Here is a 19,572-nt window from a genome sequence, read left to right as displayed (position 1 = left end):
TGGATTTTATGTTTCTCACAGAATCCTGGCAGCAGGAGAATGAATGTATTCACCTTCATGAGCTCTGTCCGGTCGGCTGTCACTTCATCGGGACTCCGCGTTTGGACCGTCATGGTGGTGGATTTGCCACTGTTTTCCGGGACAATTTCTCCTGCAGAGCTTTGGACTCTGAGACTTTCCCTTCCTTTGAATCACAACTTCTTAAGGTCGGTTCATCAAATATATTTTACTGTGTTTTAATTTACCGCCCTCCCGGACCTGCTGGTGTTTTTATCCAGGATTTCACAAACTTTTTATCCTCTATTATTAAACTGGAGAAAGTCTTGATGATCGGCAATTTCAACCTGCATTTGGATGACCTTGGCTTTAGCATGGCCTCTGACTTTTCCATTACAGACTCTTTTAATTTTATTCAGCATGTCTCTGGTCCCACTCACGTTCAAGGCCACACCTTGGACCTCGTGTTTTCTCTTGGCTTAGACATAACTAATCTCTGTGTTAAGGATGTACAGATGAGTGACCATTCTTGTGTTATTTTTAACATCAGCTTCCCTCGGGACACACCACCATCCAATCTCTTGTTCAATAAGCGGTTCATAAATCAAGATGTTTCCCTGAAGTTTTCTGATTTATTAGATCCTCATGTGATCAGGGGCTGCACTGACGCTGAAGTTGCTAAACAGTGTTTAATAATCATTGTTTGGAGAGATTAAACTTGGTGGCACCTTTAAAAACTTTCATGGCTTCCCCAAAAAGAGCTCATCCGTGGATAAATGATGACATAACGAAAGTCAAAAGACTCTGTAGGAAAGCAGAACACCTTTGGAAATTAACTAAACTTGAAGTTCACAGGCTCAGCCTTAGGGAACTTTGGGTTTCTCTGCACGAAAACCTTTGACCTGTGTCCTCTATATCTGAGAGTGATGACTTTCTAAATTTCTTTGTGGATAAAGTTAATAATGTCCGTATGAGCATTGGTGCTCAAACGACCAGTCCGACAGTCTCGGTCGTTGTGTCCTTGGGCAAGACATTTCACCCGTTGCCTACTGGTGGTGGTCAGAGGGCCCGGTGGCGCCAGCGTCTGGAAGCCTCGCCTCTGTCAGTGCGCCCCAGGGTGGCTGTGGCTACAATGTAGCTTGCCATCACCAGTGTGTGAATGTGTGTGTGAATGGGTGGATGACTTAATGTGTGTAAAGCACTTTGGGGTCCTTAGGGACTAAGTAAAGGGCTATACAAATACAGGCCATTTACAACCAGCAGATGATGGAGGATCTTTGTCCCTCCAGTCAAGTTCAGAGATGCTGAAGAACTCTGAAGCATTTTTGGAGCAGTGCGGAGGCCCAGCACTTTATTAAGACATGATCATTGTCTGAAATTTCATGTCTCATTAATCTGGAGATTTCCATTTTATCTCTGCTCCTGACTGTAATTAAGAAGACATGTCACTTTGTTTCAAAAGCAGCTGCAGACAGCAGAGGGCAGTGCTGCTCTGTAAATCCAACCGAAAACGAGCTTAAAGACTGTGTCTCAATTCAGGGGATGCATCTTTTGGACGTCGCATTTGAAGGCCGATTGTCGCTACCCGATCCGTACCGGAAACCAGATCCGTATCACACATGCACAAATCTTACTCTTTGCCAGCATTGCGACATTTAATATATTGAATGACACGGTTAGTGCCCAGTTAGCTCCTAGCATTTCTTGACAACTCTGCCTCCTTTTTGACTCCCCGAGACATTTAAACAATAGATACCTCCGTATACAAACCAATTCATGCTTTTCTTCTCAACGGAGAGTTTCCCCTGATTGAACAACAGCGCCGTAAAATAGGAAGAAGAGTTAAACATGCATACACAAACACAAATTGTAATGATGCAAGTTCAGTTTACAATAGGGCTCATTTGCTCCGTCAGCAAGTGGCGAGTAAACTGCCATTAAACAAAAAAGGAGAAGAAGAGAACATCTGCACATAATAATAATAATAACAATAATAATAATAACAATAATAATGTCTGTGAAGGTTCTCAGTAATAATAATGGATTGCATTTATATAGCGCTTTTTGAGACCCTCAAAACACTGTACAATTCCACTATTCATTCACTCAATGCAAGCTACAGTTGTAGCCACAGCTGCCCTAAGAGCAGACTGACAAAAGCTAGGCTGTCATATCGCACCATCGGCCATCACCAGCAGGTGGTAGGTGAAGTGTCTTGCCCAAGGACACAACGACCGAGACTGTCAGAGCCGGGGCTCGAACCGGCAAACTTCCGATTACAAGACAAACTGCTAACTCTTGAGCCACGATCAATCTAGACCTGATCCATAACAATCTTTTTTATTTTTGTTTTTGTATACATTATGTTAAAATGATTTATTATTGCAAACATTTTAATAGATACTTATTATTGGTAACATCTTAATTTTAGCCAAAGATCCGTCCGTCATTTGCCTGAATTTGAAGGATGGGTGAGTGTATTCTTCGTAGCCCAACCTATTCCAGAATTCAGAGCGTGGCGGTGGTTGTAGATAATTTGTTTTGAAAAAAACAGTGAAAAACGGCTGAAGCAGGGCAGCTAAAGAGTAAACTTTTAAAAGTAAGTACTGAATATTATGTTACTTATTTATGTGCAAATGTACCTAAATATCATACCTTTCCGAGTTACTTCAGCTTTATATTCCATCACGGACCCTCGGATCAGCTGACCAGCTGCTGTTGGTTGTCCCAAAATCTAGGCTAAAACATAGAGGCGAATGAGCCTTTTCAATTATGGCCCCCAAACTTTGGAATACGCTGCCTTTAAATATTAGACAGGCATCTTCATTTCCTGTTTTTAAGTTGCTTTTGAAAACAAACCTTTTTTCGATAGCGTTCAGACTGGTGTGAGTTGATACGTTTATTATGTGTATTATTAGTGAGTGTCAGTGGTTTTATTAGTTTTACCTTTTTGTTTCTGCACAGCACTTTGGGCAAAACTTCTGTTTTTAAATGTGCTATGTAAATACATTGGATTTGAAATGTTTAACCTCGTAGGACCTGGCATCCACATATGTGGACATCACATTTTGGGTTGTCTAGACCAAAATACAAAATTTTGCTCTACTAGAACCTGATATTCACTTACAAGGACATTATACTGCCACTGTAAAATTTTAGATTTTTGTAAAATTAAAAATGAATGTCCTCACATGTGGATCTCATTATTCTCAGAAACACAAATCATGTAAAATAAAAAATCTGGTAATTCTTTCTTTTTACATTTATCAGGTCCCAGTCAGCCCAAATAGCAAAGAGAAATTAAAATACCTGCCATAAAAGAGTTTGGGTCATAGCGTGTTAATAATGAAGAAAAATTAAAGCATAAAAACAAAACAGGAACCAAAACCTAGCTCAGGCAATACGAAATGCTGCAGAAAACTGTTCATGTGTGAATTCATAACTTCATAGATTTCTTTGAGCACTAAAATCAGAGCTGCTTCTATTTCTAATATGACAGCTGTACATTAGAGCTGGAACACTTTAAATGTGAGCCATAAAAACATGATACTCTACAAGTGCATTCAGCTCTGACACTGTCACATCATGAAGGAGACGTGGAAATCACTTTGTTACACAAATCAAAGTCAAATCGATTCTATTGATGGAATACTGTGTGATCAATAGACTGATCAGTTTCTAATCTGTCATCTATCAGCTGGAAATCCAGCATGTCAAACAGACTTGGCAGCAGATTAGGACCAAACACAAACACATTGAGACTTTTTCTTCATCAGCAGTTGCAGGTAAATTGCAGCAACTACGTGACTCAGATGTTTTAGCTAGCAAAGCGGCGTGGCTGATGTGGAGTGAAGCCACGTTAATGACAACGTGTACAACCATTGGAGATGTGAGCAGGACAGACGGAACAATTGACGGAAAAAGTGTCTTTAAATTGTGTTTATAAAACCAGAGTTATGATAAAAATATATGCAATGTTTGTTTGTTTTTCCTGAATAATATTGTTGTTTATTTACTGTGGGAAGAAATGTTAAAAACTGTGTTTTATAAGGAAAGCACTCTAAAGCACTCTAAAGCACTCCGCCTGTGAGCAAAAACAAAACCAAAAAAAAAACCCCCACCCTTTCTATCGGTGGAAAAATGTACCACGTCGACCAATCACAAAATGATATGGCAACGTGGCATTTAGCTGATTAGGAAGGGGGAAGTTTTAGGAGTGACAGCGGTGTTTTGAGGTGTGAGAGATTTGCGATGTTTAGCGTAAATCTTGTGTAGTTAAAGTGTAGTGTAGTCAATAGTCTTCTTGTGTGAGGCAGAGGTTTATAAAAAGAAGAAAAAGAAAGTTGTGTTTTCAAAATTGGAGTTCAAGTTATTTTTACTTCCAATAGTGTTAACATACTACACAGGTCATGTACAAGATTTTTTTTTTATTTTCATTGTAAGTGGGCGAAAGCACTTAATTAAAAGTTATCTAACATAAATGTAAATGCTGTAATTTGATTATTTTAATAAACCATGTAACTTGGATGGATTCGATGCTGGCGTGACCACAGTGCACACGTCTAAATGGTAAATGGCCTGTATTTGTATAGCGCTTTACTAGTCCCTAAGGACCCCAAAGCGCTTTACACATCCAGTCATCCACCCATTCACACACCCATTCACACACTGGTGATGGCAGCTACATTGTAGCCACAGCCACCCTGGGGCGCACTGACAGAGGCGAGGCTGCCGGACACTGGCGCCACCGGGCCCTCTGACCACCACCAGTAGGCAACAGGTGAAGTGTCTTGTCCAAGGACACAACGACCGAGGCTGTCCAAGCCGGGGCTCAAACCAGCAATCTTCCGATTACAAGGCGAACTTTTCATCCAGCCACAAAGACCCCATGGGCTCCTCTGGATCATCACACTCATCATTTTCACAATAAAAGCCTCATATTTATGGCTGCTCCACCCTGACATTTGACAACATCCAAATGACTGGATCAAAGTGTTTCAATGATCTCAGCAGCTTTAAAACTACTGATATTTATACATTTACATTGATTTGGACTAAACTAACAAAACAGTTTTATGAATAGACTGACATTTTTGGATTTTAGATAAAAGGAAATCAAAGAATTAATATTATTTGAATGACCTGAAAATAGGCTGAAACTAAAAGCTTTTAGAGAATAAACTCCTACATGATCTCTGACCTTTGACCTGTATCTACAGCACTGACCTCTGACTTTCATCTCCACCTTTCTCTTCAGCAGGACGTTTCCCTCCCTGCTGTAGACAGTGCAGGTGTACGTATAGCTGTCCCAGTCTGTGGGGTATTTCAGGGTCAGACTGAGGTCTCCAGTTTTCAGCAGGTCTTCATTCATCTTTGTTCGGTCTCTGTAAACCTGGTGCTGTTCTTCAGGCTGGTCAGGGTCGTTCTCATACACGTGGACCTTTGTGTATGAACTGATCTTCCACTCCACTTTAGTGTCTTCAGGCAGGTAATGTGTGGTTTTGAAGGGCAGCTGGACAGACTCCACCCCTGAATCCACCTCCACCTGGGGGACTGAGAGGACAACAAAGCACAACATGAGCTTGGATGGAGACATTTGTGTTGACTCTAACAGGCTGAATGCTGCTGCTTCACTGGGAGCTCACTGTTAGATAGAAAGTGATCAGTGTGAAGAGGAGACGCAGCAGAAAGATGAAGACTGACAGGAAGAAAGCAGTGAACAGACTGTTGGAGCTGCTGTTAGTGGGACAGGACTTTATTCAGTCTCTGAGGACCAGATTTGACTTGATGAAGCAGAGAAACACAGTCTGAGTGTTTCTGTCACACTCACTTCATCACACAGCTCAGTTTGACAACATTTGGAAGAATTTGATAGAAGCGTTCCTTTAGTAAAAGCACCAAGAAAACACCATGAAAACACCTCACTACACACAAAACTGCAGTACTGGCAAATTGTACATAAAGTATGAAAAGTCAAAGTACTTATTGTGCAGAAAAATGTTCCCATCAGTGTCTATGGATCAATATTACTGCTGCACATGTTTAAGGCTGAGCTCATTTCAAATCCTTTCTATTGTGTTGAATCTGCAGTAATGCATCATATTCTATAAAATCATATGTTTGTAGTGGCTGTCCTGTGAGGACCACGTCTCTCTAAATAAACAGCTGTTAATGAGCTCACAAACACAGGCCTACAGCTGGATTTGTAAAAGTCCATTCAATAGAAAATCAACAGTCACAGCTGGATTCAAAGGCTTGAGCTCTGCCCCACATCGCAAAATTGGTATAGCCCAGATCTGGCCCACACAATGTGCACATGGCCCACATACCGCAAAGAATGACGGCCTTTTGGTGGCCCAGATCTGGTTTGCCAGATGTCAGCCTAATGTGTCCTTTAATCAAGCCATGTAATAACAACATGTGACTGAAAATGCAAAAGTAACATGACAAAACTCCTTTCAGACAGTGAATGACTGACTCTTATATACCACTTTTCTAGTCTCTCGGATTACTCAAAGTTCTTTATACAACATGCCACAATAACCCAACCACACGCTTTCTCTAAACTGAGTGCTTCCTAACTACATTCATACACATTCACACTCTTGACATGCAGACTAGAGGAGCCACGGAACGAACCACTAACCTTCCGATCAGTACGTGATTTGCTCTACCTCCTGAGCGACAGCCTCCCAGTGGTAAACAGTCACTAGGTTTTGGAGTGTACACTCACAAACCTGTCAAACCTGCATTTGAAATGTTGGCTACCATAGCAGTATAGTATTGCAACATGGCATTTGCGTCTTCTGACTAAAATAGGAAAATAGGAACATAAATAGTGCCATCATTGCCAGACCTGGCCCACGTCTGGTTGACATACACCCTGCCATGACACCAGTCCGTCAGAAGTGCCAGCTTGATTCCAGGGAAGACCTGTTTTCTATGGGCCTGGGCCACATAAACCAAACCACAATCAAGCCAGATATGGCATGCCATCACATAGACAGCGCCATCTATGCCAGGCCTGGTCCAGATATGGATAACATATGTTTTATCATGCCAGAAGTCAGCCAGCAGTGCTGACTTTATACCAGACCCGGGCCAAACCTCCATGCTATGTGGGGTGTGACACGGTTACCTGTCAGTATCTACAGGGGGATTCAAACTGCTGCTTTTCAAATGCAGAGCAACAAACTATTTGAACTGGTCCAACTTCATTAACAAAGACAAAGACAAAGACAGCTGTGGATCAGCTGCTGTTTGCAGCTATAGATATAATCCAGCTGATGTGGAGAACTACATGTGACACTTGAATCTGACTGATTTCTTTCCATTTTCAAAGGTTGATGCATCAGTTAAAGTCCTTAAAAAGCTCAGAAATAAAGAGAAAAGTTGGTTAAAGCAAAGAGAGGCACTGGCAGCATTTAAGACACTAAACAAGAGAAACAGATCAGAGAACATCAGATTGAATAAGTGGAATAAAGTGAAACAGAGAACTAACGCTCCCTAAGAATGGAGCTGTCAGAGGAAGAGAGCAGCAAACTGAAAGTCTCTGTTAGCTGCAGAGCTCTGAAACTTCACACAGCTTTGGATGATAACATGGAGAAAGGATGTGGAAATTTTCACACTTCTGCTAGAAATCATCTTCTAGTTATTGTGACTCAGATATGACTGATTATAGATGAGGACCAAAGAAGGTTTTTACTGATATTTGAGCTGACTTAGCTTAGCCTGTGTTTCAGCCACATGCTAAACAAACACATGTTCAGAAACTAGAAGATGTTACCTTTCAGATGAAGTCTCACACATGAACTTTGCTCCTACAGTTCATCTGATGAAGCTTTTACATTTGGCTGGAAATCAAATAAAAACCAAAACAGCCACAAACATCAGACATGCTAACACTGTAACATTATTGGATGAAGCCACTGAGACTGAACCACCATCATGAGTCTGACTTTTGACCTTTGACCTGTATCTACAGCACTGACCTCTGACAGTGAGCATCACTTTTTTCTTCAGCAGGATGTTTCCATCCCTGCTGTAGACAGTGCAGGTGTAGGTGTCTTCATCTGTGGGGTATTTCAGGGTCAGACAGGTCTCCAGGTAAGGTTCTCTTCATCTTTGTTAGGCCTTGATAATTCTTGTCCTGTTCTTCAAGCTGGTCCGAGCCATTCTTATACACGTGGACCTTCCTGTTGTTTGTGTCCTTCCACTCCACTTTAGCATCTTTAGGCAAGCAAACTGTGGTTTTGCAGATCAGCTGGACAGACTCCACCCCTGAATCCACCTCCACCTTGTAAACTGAGAGGACCACAGTACAACATGAGTTAATAGTTAATATTGATCTTCTCATAGCCTCCTCACAGTAAACCTATTCCTGTGCTTCTTCAACTTAATTCAGCATTCGATTCCATGGTAAAATTGTCATTGCCAAGCAGATGATAGATAGATTTAGTGATGATGAAAGATGACACCAATCAGTTATTTAAACTAGAGGCTTTTCCTAAAGGCAGGTCTGGATGAACTGATTTTCTCCTAATACCTCCAGACAAAGCTGATGGTATTGTAATTGACTTTAAAAACCTCAGGAACATGGTGATTGATCAACCATCTGCATTATCGGTGGTGTGGTAGGAGACACTCACCTGAAATGAAATACTGCCGGAAATGAAATAAAAGACCTCCAGAAACCACAAGAAGAACCAGGAGAACCAGAAGAGCTTTGGCCCAGGATGGAAACCATTCTGTGGAGAAACACAAGGAACAACATGACCTCCACCTTGCTACCCTCCGCGAATCGCTGCCTTATCGTGGTGCAGGGATTTGTGTGTCTCAGGGATACCAGGGGCTATTTGTCCGGGGGTGTTTGACCCCTAGCAGGGTCTCCCATGGGAAGTTCCTGGGTTAGGGACCAGTTGAAGAGAGATTCAGAAGACCTTTATGAGGAAACCATTGAGGCAATAGTTAAACTAGCCTAAGATAGGGTTACCAGGGCCCCACCTTGGAGCCAGGACCGGGGAGGGTGTCCAAGGGCGAGCGTCTGCCCATGCCCCCTTCTCAGGCTGTGCCCGGCTGGACCTCCATGGAGGTCCAGCCGGGCATAGCCTGAAGAGGGGACATGGGCCCATCCTCCTGCAGGCCCACCACCCACAGGAGGCGTTGTAGGGGTTGGTTGCATTGTGTGTCATGTGGCAGCCAGAAACAGAGGCCCTGGTGGACTGATCTCCGGCTACCAAGACTGACAATTGGGACATGGAATGTCACCTTTCTGGTGGGGAAGGAGCATGAGTTAGTGCATGATGTTGAGAGGTACCGGCTAGATATAGTCAGGCTCACCTTGACGCATGGCTGGGGGTCTGGAACCAGTGTCCTGGAGAGGGTTGCACCCGGTGAAAGGCGGCAGGCTGGGGTGGGTATTCTAGTATCCCCATGGCTTGCTGCTTGTACGTTGTGGTCTTCCCAGTGCATGAAAGGGTTTGTTCCCTGCGCCTTAGGGTTGGGCAATGGGTCCTGACTGTCATCTGCGCTTATGCGCCGAGTGGCAACCCAGCCTTCTTAGAGTCCCTGGGCGGGGTGCTGGAGGGTGCTCTGCCTGGAGACTCTGTCTTACTGGGAAACTTCAATGTTCCTTTGGGCAACGACAGTGAGACCTGGAGGGGCGCGATTGGGAGGAACGGGCTCCCTGATCTGAACCAGAGTGGTGCTTTGTTATTGGACTTCTGTGCAAACCACAGTTTAGCCATTGCGAACACCATGCTCTAGGCTGCAGGTCGATGAACGATTTTGTAGTCATATCAGCAGACCTGCAGTGATATGTTTTAGACACTCAGGTAAAGAGAGGGGCTGAGCTGTCAACTTTTCACCACCTAGTGGTGAGTTGGATCAGGTGACGGGGCAGGACGCTGGACAGACGCAGCACGCCCAAACGTATAGTGAGGGTGCGCTCGGAACACCTAGCAGAGGGCCCAGTCTGCAACACCTACAACGCACACTTCCGGCAGAGCTTCAACAGCATTCGGAGGGAGACTGCAGACACTGAGTCCGAATGGACCATATTTCAGCACCTCCATTGCTGAAGCTGCTGCACTGAGCTGCGGCCACAAGGTGGTTGGTGCTTGTCGTCGTGGTAACCCCCGAACCAAATGGTGGACACCAGAGGTGAAGGGAGCCACCAGGCTGAAGAAGAAGTCCTATCAGGCTTGGTTAGCCTGTGAGACTCCATAGGCAGCTGATAGGTACCAACAGGCCAAGAGGAACGCAGCTTCTGCAGGGGCTGAAGCAAAAACTCGGGTATGGGAGGAGTTTGGAGAGGCCTTGGAAAAAGACTATCGGACCTCCTCCAAGAGATTCTGCAAACCTTCAGGCGACTCTAAAGGGGAAAGAGGTGCTCTATCTGCACTGTGTATTGTGCGGGTGGAGCACTGCTGACTTCAACTGAGAGAATTGCCATTCAGTGGAAGGTATACTTCGAAGACCTCCTTAATCCCACTAGCACATCTTCCGTGGAGGAAGCAGAATCTGGGGACGAGGGGAATGACCCGCCAATCTCCAGAGGTCAGGTCACTGAGGCAGTTAAACAACTCCTTAGTGGCAGAGCCCCTGGATTGGATGAGGTCACCCCCGAGTTCCTGAAGGCTTTGAATGTTGGTAAATGGCAAATGGTAAATGGACTGGTTCTTATATAGCGCTTTTCTACTCTTCTGAGCACTCAAAGCACTTTACACAATTTGTGCATTCACCCATTCACACCAGCACATTGTTCTAAGTAACATTCACACACATTCATACTCTGATGGATGTGTGTGAATGAGAGCAATTTGGGGTTAATATCTTGCCATGCAGACTAGGGGATCGAACCACCAACCTTCCGATCAGTAGATGACCTGCTCTACCGCCTGAGCTACAGCAACCCGCCCAAATGTTGTTCTGCAATGTTATGTGGATATCAGGGGCAGTACCCCTGGACTGGCAGACCGGGGTGGTGGTCCCCATTTTTATGAAGGGGGACCGGAGGGTGTCTTCCAACCATTGCTACTGGCCATTTGATCCCTATACAACCGTTACAAGAGCTTGGTCTATATAGCTGGAAATAAGTTGGACTCGTTTTTGGTGGATGATGGCAGCTCCGCCAGGGCTGCCCTTTGTCACCGATTCTGTTCATAATTTTTACGGACAGAATTTCTAGGTGTAGCCAAGTGGCGTAAAGCTTTGACTTAGGTGGTCTCAGAATGTCATCTCTGCTTTTTGCGGATGATGTGTTTCTGTTGGCTTCATTGGATGATGGCCTCCAGCTTGTACTGGAACGGTTCACAGCGGACTGTGAAGCAGAGGAGGATCAGCACCTCCAAATCTGAGGCCATGGTCCTCAGCCAGAAAAGTGTGGAGAGCCCACTCCGGGTCAGGGACGAGTTCCTGCCCCAAGTGTTAAGTGTCTCGGGCCTTGTTCACGAGTGATGGGAGAAGAGATCAACAGACAGATTGGTGCTGCGGCTGCAGTGATGTGGACGCTGAATGAATGGATGGATGGACAACGTGACCTTTGACTTCTGACTGAATGAAATTCATACATTTAATGAATAGGGCTATACTTCAGTCAAAGACTCAACTGCTTTTATTCTGACAGTGTTAAAATAATAAAGCTTTATCTAAGTGATGTCAGATGAATCTACAGCAGGTGTTTGTTGCTGACCTTTGACCTCCAACTGTACATCTGTCACTGTCCTTTGTCCTCCTGTCCTCTTGTCTCTGACGGAGCAGGTGTAGGTGGCGCTGTCAGACAGTTGGAGGCTAGTCAGGGTCAGGCTGAGGTCTCCAGTTTCCAGAGCGTCAGTCTTCATGGATGTTCGGCCGCTGTAACGCTGGTTTTGATCTTTCAGTTCGTCTCCTTGAAGCTGACGCTGGTGGACGGTTGGAGGACTGAGGTCGGAGCGACTCCACACCACTGTGGGGTCAGTAAGATCAAAAGTGTCAAACTCACAGGGCAGGATAAATGAGTCCCCCTCATACAGCTCCACAGCATCTGAGGCATGCTGGGAAACTGAGGACACACAGACAGAGACTCCATGTGTCACTTTGAAGTTAAAGATCAAGCTGCTGCACTTCAACACATTAAAGAGAGAGAGATGAAAGAAAAGCTGATGATGAGAGCAGAGAGAGGAAGGTGTACTTACCGTGCAGGAGGATCACAAACACCACAAACATCTTCATGTTCCTGTCAAACTCAGAGACTCTTTAAAAGCCCTTCAGGACATCAGCTCACAGCAGCTTCACTTTCCTCTGCTGATCATCTACTGACACTCTCACACTGCTCACACTGTCACAGCTCAAAGTTCAGCTTCACACTTTGTTAAAGCACATCTGTGGAATGAAGTCCGGCCGGCCACAGATCACTTCTGATGAAAGAGGAGGACGTTCAGCCTCCTCGTAGTGTGACTGCTCCAGGTTCACAGCGACACACAGAAAGCTCAACGCTCACATGACCGTCATTTACAACCAGCCCAGAGCAACTTTATGAATCGAGCACAATAAAACTGAAACTTGAAGCTTTGGTGCTTCAGTGAGTTTATGTTAGCATGGATGCTACACACTGCACACACACACCAACATGAAGCTTCACTCTGTGCTGTACATCAGTGTTTATGGGATTAATGTGGTGATTTCAGCCTGAGCCAGAACCTTTTTAATCACAGGTCACACACTCCTGTGATTTCAGACTCTTTGTGGAGACACTGAACACACCTTTGACCTCCACCAACACAAACAGCTGCACTAACAAACCAAACAGTGTCTGATATATATGGATGTGATTAATCTGAGAGACCATTTTTGTTTCAAAGACCAACAAAACTCACTGAAACTGTGTGTTTGCACAAAGGCTGAAATGTACATGTGTGTTATTATTTCAGATTCATGCACTGAGCTCTAAATCTGTCATTAAAGTGTTCACATCTAAACCAGGCTGTTTCTATCACTGCACACTTTACTCAGAAACACATGCAGACACGTTCTTCTGGAAATGACAGAAGGGAAACAGAAGTGGTGCTTTATGTTGATCTCAGCTCTACAATCAGGAACGACAGAGAAACAAAGGACAAAGGATCCCAGCAGGAAGAAGAAATGATTAACTACACATGAAATCAAACACTCTGAACTCTGGACTTCAGATCAGAAACAGATGAAGGTTTTATGACAGAAATGAAACTGTGGCGGGGTGTGGTCTGTGGTGCTGCTGCAGGGGAAGAGGACGAACCAAAACGACATCCACAATCACGCCTCACCAGCTTACCAACTTTTAATAAAAGTTACATAAATGAAGAAAACTCTAAATTCAAATACACAGTTTAACAAATCAACAGTTTAATGATTTGACTCCAAAGAGGAGACATAGCAGGACACCACCCCTGCAGACACAGGTGGAGACCTGTGAGTGAGCAGGCCGTTTAGTGTTTAGTCTCTAACGTGTTGTCATGTTGTCCTCAGTGATCTGCACTCAGGGCCCCTTGATGACAAAGTTGAGTTTTAGGAGATTTTCTATATTTATGAGAAAGAAAAACATGAAGTTTCTCCCCCACGCCCACGCTCACTGCACTCCTCTCTTCTCCTCTACCCACCTCTCAGGTGGTAGGGACCAAGGAGGAGAGCAAAGAATGCGAGGATGTTCGTAGTGAGGAATAAGGATGGGGTGTGTCCCTGCAGCACAAACAGTAGCAGCATCACACACCACCTTTGCTAAAGTGTGACAGCGTGGCTCAGCTGGGAGCTGTTGTGTGCTCCTCCATCACCTCCATGCTTTCTACTGCACTGAAGTGTCGGAGCAGGAGGAAATAGGCCTCCATCGACTGCAACAACACAGGAAGTGGACTCCTGTGTTGTTGGACATTCTGACTGACTTTGCTTCTGCTGCTTTAATTTATGATCGGGTTACACTGTTAAACATCAAAGACTCAATGGAGATCTACTGTGACAGCTGGGACAGCTACAGAAAAACTTTTCCTCCTCCTCTGGTGTGTTCCTTACCTGAGTGCGTGCTGCTGTGCACCTCCCGCAGGATTTCCACCCTCAAGAGACAAAAACAGGGGGAAAAGGGCCAGCGTCCAGGTGATAGGGAGAAGGTACCGGAGGCTAGCTGCTTGGGTGAGGGGTGACTCTCCATGCCTGCGACCATTTCCTCTCTTGTCGTTTGCTGGGGATGTTACTCCGCCGCCTTGGACCCGAGCCCCATGGCTCGAAAGCAGTTTGCTCACTCTGTGTCCATTATCCATTCTCCGTTTTGCTGATGGCAGCTATGTCTGCTCATCGATCAAGGTTTGTCACACTCTGGAGTCGCCGCCCTGCCCAGCCGATCCACAGGGGTGCACAGGTGTTTAATTCAAGTGCCGCTGCAGTCAGCTGTAGATTTCGCAGATAAACTGCCATCAATTCGGTTCGCCCTGCTCAACGTTCGCTCTATAACGAACAAATCATTTATTCTAAATGATCTTTTTATTAAAGAGTCTCTAGATTTTATGTGTTTGACTGAGACGTGGCAGCAAAATAAGGATCATGTCCACTTGAATGAAATCTGCCCGTCTGGCTGTTCTGTCATTGGAACTTTTGGAGGACTTGCTGCGGTTTACCAGGACAGATTCACATGCAGACTGATGACCTCAGACTTCTTTTCTTCATTTGAGTCACAGATGATGAAGGTCGGTTCTCTGAAAACCTTTTACTGTATTTTAATCTATCGACCTCCTGGACCTGCTGGGGTCTTTCTAACTGAATTTAATGACCTTCTGACATCGATCATTAAACTGGAGAAGGTTGTAATATTGGGAGACTTAAACCTTCATATTGATGACACTTCCTGTAACACTGCTGCTGAGCTCATCACTATCACTGAGTCTTTTAACTTTAAGCACCATGTTTCTGGCCCCACACATACAAAGGGCCACACTCTGGATCTTGTTTTCTCCCTGGGTTTAAATATACATGATGTATGTGTGGAAGATGTTCATGTGAGTGACCATAGCTGCATATTCTTTAATTTGTCATTTTACGTGGATCCTTCACCTCCTAAATTGATGATCCAAAGACGGATTATAAACCAGGATGCTGCTAGTAGGTTTTCTGCCATGTTTGTCCCTCGCTTGGCTCAAAATGATATGGATTCACTTATTTTGTCTTTTCACAATCAATGTAAATCTATTTTAGATACGGTGGCACCTCTGAAACTAAATGTTGTCCATTCTTCAAATTTCTGTCCCTGTCCCTGGTGCTTCATGCTCTGCATCATTATCAGCATGAAGGTCTGAGGAACACTCTGCTTCCCGTCGTTTAAAGCTCACACACACGTTTACCGTAAAGGGGGGCGGGGCCTCAGGCAGTCTCATGTGGGTCACAAGTGTGCTGATGGAGAAGTGGGAAAATGTGGTGCTGGCTATTTCTGTGACGTTTCTAGTCATTTTTTTCCATACGATAAAATTCTACATGACTGTCATGAAGTTGTGCATTACTCCACTACAAACCACACAGAGAGATGCGAGACTTTCAACCCTTCTCTAGTCCTGATTTTATTTAAAAAATTACTTGTGCCAACAGCCTGCAAATGTCACGACCACTTCACTACAAATATTATCATGCACAGTCTGTGTGGCAGCTAGACCGGTTCTTATTGTGACACCGATTCTGACCCTTCAGAAACCTGTGCATTGGATCCTCAGTTCCCCATTAAATATAAGGGTTACAGCTGTGAGTTCCTTTGAGATCTCTACTGCACAAATTCTGACACATCCTCTAAAATTCCAATATTTTTTGGTTACTCCATCAGATGATGTTACTAGGCCTCCAACACCATTTGAGCCACACACAGAATGTACTTTTTCCTTCAGACCTAAATGTAACTGAGTGCTTTAACTCCTCCATGGCACCACCAGATGGATACAGTAAATGCAAATTGTAAGTGGCTCTTTGTTGTTCGAAGTCATGTTATTGATGCAGGGCTGTTATCAAACTGATTATCTTACTACAGTAAAAATGACAAAAAGCTGCATGACCTGTGGCACTCTAAGTGGACAGAAAAGTGCCTACCTGTCACTCTGCTGTAAAATCCAAATCAAAAGTGGCTGATATTTGGTGGCTGTGTGGAAATGCATAGTTGTTCCCGGTTTTATCACAAACCTGCAAAGGCAAGGTATCACAGTTAAATGAAATCAACGAGCCGTGATTTATCCACAGGTTCAATCGCAGCACTATCCCCTTATGGCCATTTTAATGGTTCCAGTGACATCTTTGAGGCTGACTCTAAAGTGTATATGGCTGCTATTGGTGCACCACGATGGGGTCCCTGATGAAAATAAATGGCTCTCATGACCCCCATTCTTTGGACATGTGATAGAAACCAATAAAAACACAGAGTCGATAAAATTACATCTATTATAACCAGCAAATATTTGCTAATGTCACTGTTCTTAAAGCTCTAGGAGACCAAATGCATGTAAACAGTCTGATGCAGAGTAGAATGACACTTGTCAGCTGAGAAAGGAGGGTGTGTGTGATGTTTGGTGATGCATGTTGCACCTTCATCCCTAAAAATACAGCAGCTAATGATTCTTGTACAGAAGCCCTCACTAAATTAGAAACATTGGCTGATGAAAACAGAATGCAGGAACAGACAGTTCCATGTTTATATGGTTTGACAGGATTTTGGGGAAATGGACGGCCTTCACATTGTCGCTCATTACAAGAGTCATTGTAGCTGCGGTTGCTGCATATGAACAACTGGATTTAAACCCTGTATCCTAACTGGATACCTCCTTATGATGACAATGATGATGATGTAAAATCCAAAGAACACGAACAAAATGAAGATGAAGTGTAAATTTAAATTCTCTTCACAATTTCTATATTTTGGCTAAGCAGCTGAGGCTATTCCACCCTCCAATTCATGATGTTTTTACTTAAGTTTATTGTTATTATTATCACCACTGCATCACAATTACACACACATTTTATGCTATAAAAATTATTTTATATAATCCAAGAGTGGAAATGTGATGGAAAATTTGTTTCACCTGATCTGTGCCAATGACATTTAAACTACTGACTGTAAGCTTTGTTTAAGAGCATGGCACACTTCAGCTGCTGCCTACATGATGGTGAGAATGAATGAATAAACTCCCAACTGCTGAACAGACAACGAGTATATCCACTCAACAGCTATAAATGAGCTGTTTGAGGACACCTGCTGGCCACTGTGAGGATGGCAGGTGTGGGCAGAGGACTGGAGATGAGGGAGTGCAGCTGCAGAGGGACTGAGGTGAGTTTGCGGTGAAACTTCATCACACATTTCCTTCTATAATAGTGACTCATCATGACAGCAGCATCCATCCAGGCTCCTTTACTGTCACACTGACTTGAGGCTGAGTCACAAGAATGGAAACACTTTGGAAAATGACTTCCTGCTGCTGGAAACCCACTCAGTCATCTAACTGGAGGAGACAAACCTAACCACGTGGGGGCGCCACAGTGACACAATGAAGGGCTCAGCTGGCACAGGTGTGACTGACTTAAAGGCAGTAAAGAGTGTGTGGGCTGTGTGCCGGTGGCTGTGATGTATTAAACACAGCAGACAAAGACAGGATGCTGAGTTTGTACATTTCTATAAAACAACATGAGATGGGGCAATCATAATGAAGCAGTTCATTTTCATTTGTAGATTCAAGCTGCTCTTCGTATTTTGTCACCAAAGAGCACTGTTTTGTAAAGCTTCCAGCAATTAGACCTTTTTTTTAATACAAGCTTCAGAACGCTTAATTTGTAAATTATCAGATTCCACCATGTTTCTGTCATGGGATGTAAAATAACCCAAACACAGAAGTAAACAAAGCAAACTTTAATTTGGTTGAATACAGAGTCTAGAATCTCAGAGTCCATTCAAGGAAACAGCAAACTAAATCCAGCAAACTCAGCAGGAAACACACAAAGACCAACAACAGCACTGAGACAAAGCCTGTGTCCAAATTTCTATAAAACAACACGAGAAACACAGAAAAAACAGTGTGAAATAAACTTCTAATATTCTCGTGTTTAAATGCAGAAGCTGAGGAAACCAAAGTAGGTTCTGGTGCTGCCGTCTGAGAGACGTCAGTGAGACTTGAGCTGGATCCTTTCTGTGAGAGGAAGCATCCTCTGTACTGAGTCTGTGCTGATGAATGTCTGTGAGCAGGAAGTTCAATATAGATAGAATCCAGCTAATGTAGGAGAACTACATCTGACACACTCATATTCATCTTACTAGGGCTGCACGCTTCAAAGATAAACACACAGCAGACAACATGGACCCTAAAGGCAAATGTGTGCACAGAGGAAGGTAAAGAGCTCGTCCCTGAAGTGGATCATCATCACTGCTGTTTGTCTGAAGCATTCCAATCCTTTCCAACAGCTGTTTCCAGCTGTTTGTTGCCCCTCTGCACCTTAGTCTTCCTGTAATGTCTGTGTGTGTCCACCAGGAGTCCCCCTTGACTCATTTTCTCTCTGTGACACTTTTCTGCAAAAATGAAGAAGAGTTTTCTCACATATGAAGTCAAGTCAAATCTAGGCTGTGTCCAAATTTAGGGGAAGGATGCTTCCTTCGAAACATCCTACCTACCCGGTCCACGTAGAATGGGGCCTCCGACGGCAGGGTAGGGTGGAAGTGAGCGGTTGTGAAATTGGACAGGCTTCTAGCCTCAAGTCTGCCCTTCTGTGTTTTTCTGGTTGCTAACGCCACAGCGCAAAAACTTGGGAAATGGACCCAGAAATGTAGCTCTGTTGTCTGCTACAGAGTTACAAGTATTATTCTAGTAGTAATATAACATCCACCATCTCCTGCTTGCATATTTGTGAAAACATCTTAGTGGTGTGGCAGCCACAAGTGAGCCAGCCCTGCAAACCCTGTGGATGGACGATGCAGTGGACAGTGGGAAGAAGCATCCTAAAGCTCTCTTTGCAGACCACCCTGTGTGATTCTCCACTCGCAGACCAGAAAAGACAAAGCACAGGTCTCAGTTGCAGCACCCCATCCATGTCTGATCTTGCTCGGGCAGATTCAGCAACGCAGCCAGAGACTTCCTGTAATCTATTACAGTTGTAAAAGAATCAGTCCAGGAACAGGTCACTCAGGTTAATCACGTGTGAACAACTGTAAATATTGTTTTTCCTTCTTTAAATATTGTTGGTGTATTAAATTTTTTTTTATTTAATTGTTATTGTTATTTACTTTATTGTCATCAAATAAATATCCATGTAAACTTCAGATTTAGTGTTATGTTCATACATGTTACAAATACCTGTAAATAAAATGAGTTTATTGACAATTACTGTTTGTTTGAATCAATTTATTAATAACATAAAACCTTTAAACTAATGCAACACATATAACAATGTAACAAATATATTCAAATAAATACATAACTCATTTTGGAACTAATCTTTCAAGAAGTGGAAACAGTCTGTCCATCCTCTCCCTGCTCTCCTCTCCTCGGCCTCTCTTTGCTGCCTCATGTCCTCTCTGAGGTCTAGCAGCTCATCATCTCTTTTCCTCTTTCTCCCTGTTGC

At 43.8% G+C, this 19,572-nt stretch overlaps 2 pseudogenes; one reads left to right on the top strand and one right to left on the bottom strand.

Annotated features, from left to right (window-relative positions):
• Positions 1 to 833: 833 nt before the first annotated feature.
• On the bottom strand, positions 834 to 12,318 carry LOC146389522 (uncharacterized; annotated as a pseudogene).
• A 3,196-nt stretch (positions 12,319 to 15,514) lies between these two features.
• Positions 15,515 to 16,434, top strand: LOC146389521 (uncharacterized; annotated as a pseudogene).
• Positions 16,435 to 19,572: the final 3,138 nt, after the last annotated feature.

Source organism: Perissodus microlepis, chromosome 3, assembly GCF_051167445.1.
Source record: "Perissodus microlepis isolate ML-2025 ecotype Zambia chromosome 3, ASM5116744v1, whole genome shotgun sequence".
Lineage (NCBI taxonomy): Eukaryota > Metazoa > Chordata > Actinopteri > Cichliformes > Cichlidae > Perissodus > Perissodus microlepis.
The sequence above is the reverse complement of the archived record's forward strand: the minus strand, read 5'-3'. Positions and strand labels throughout refer to the sequence as shown.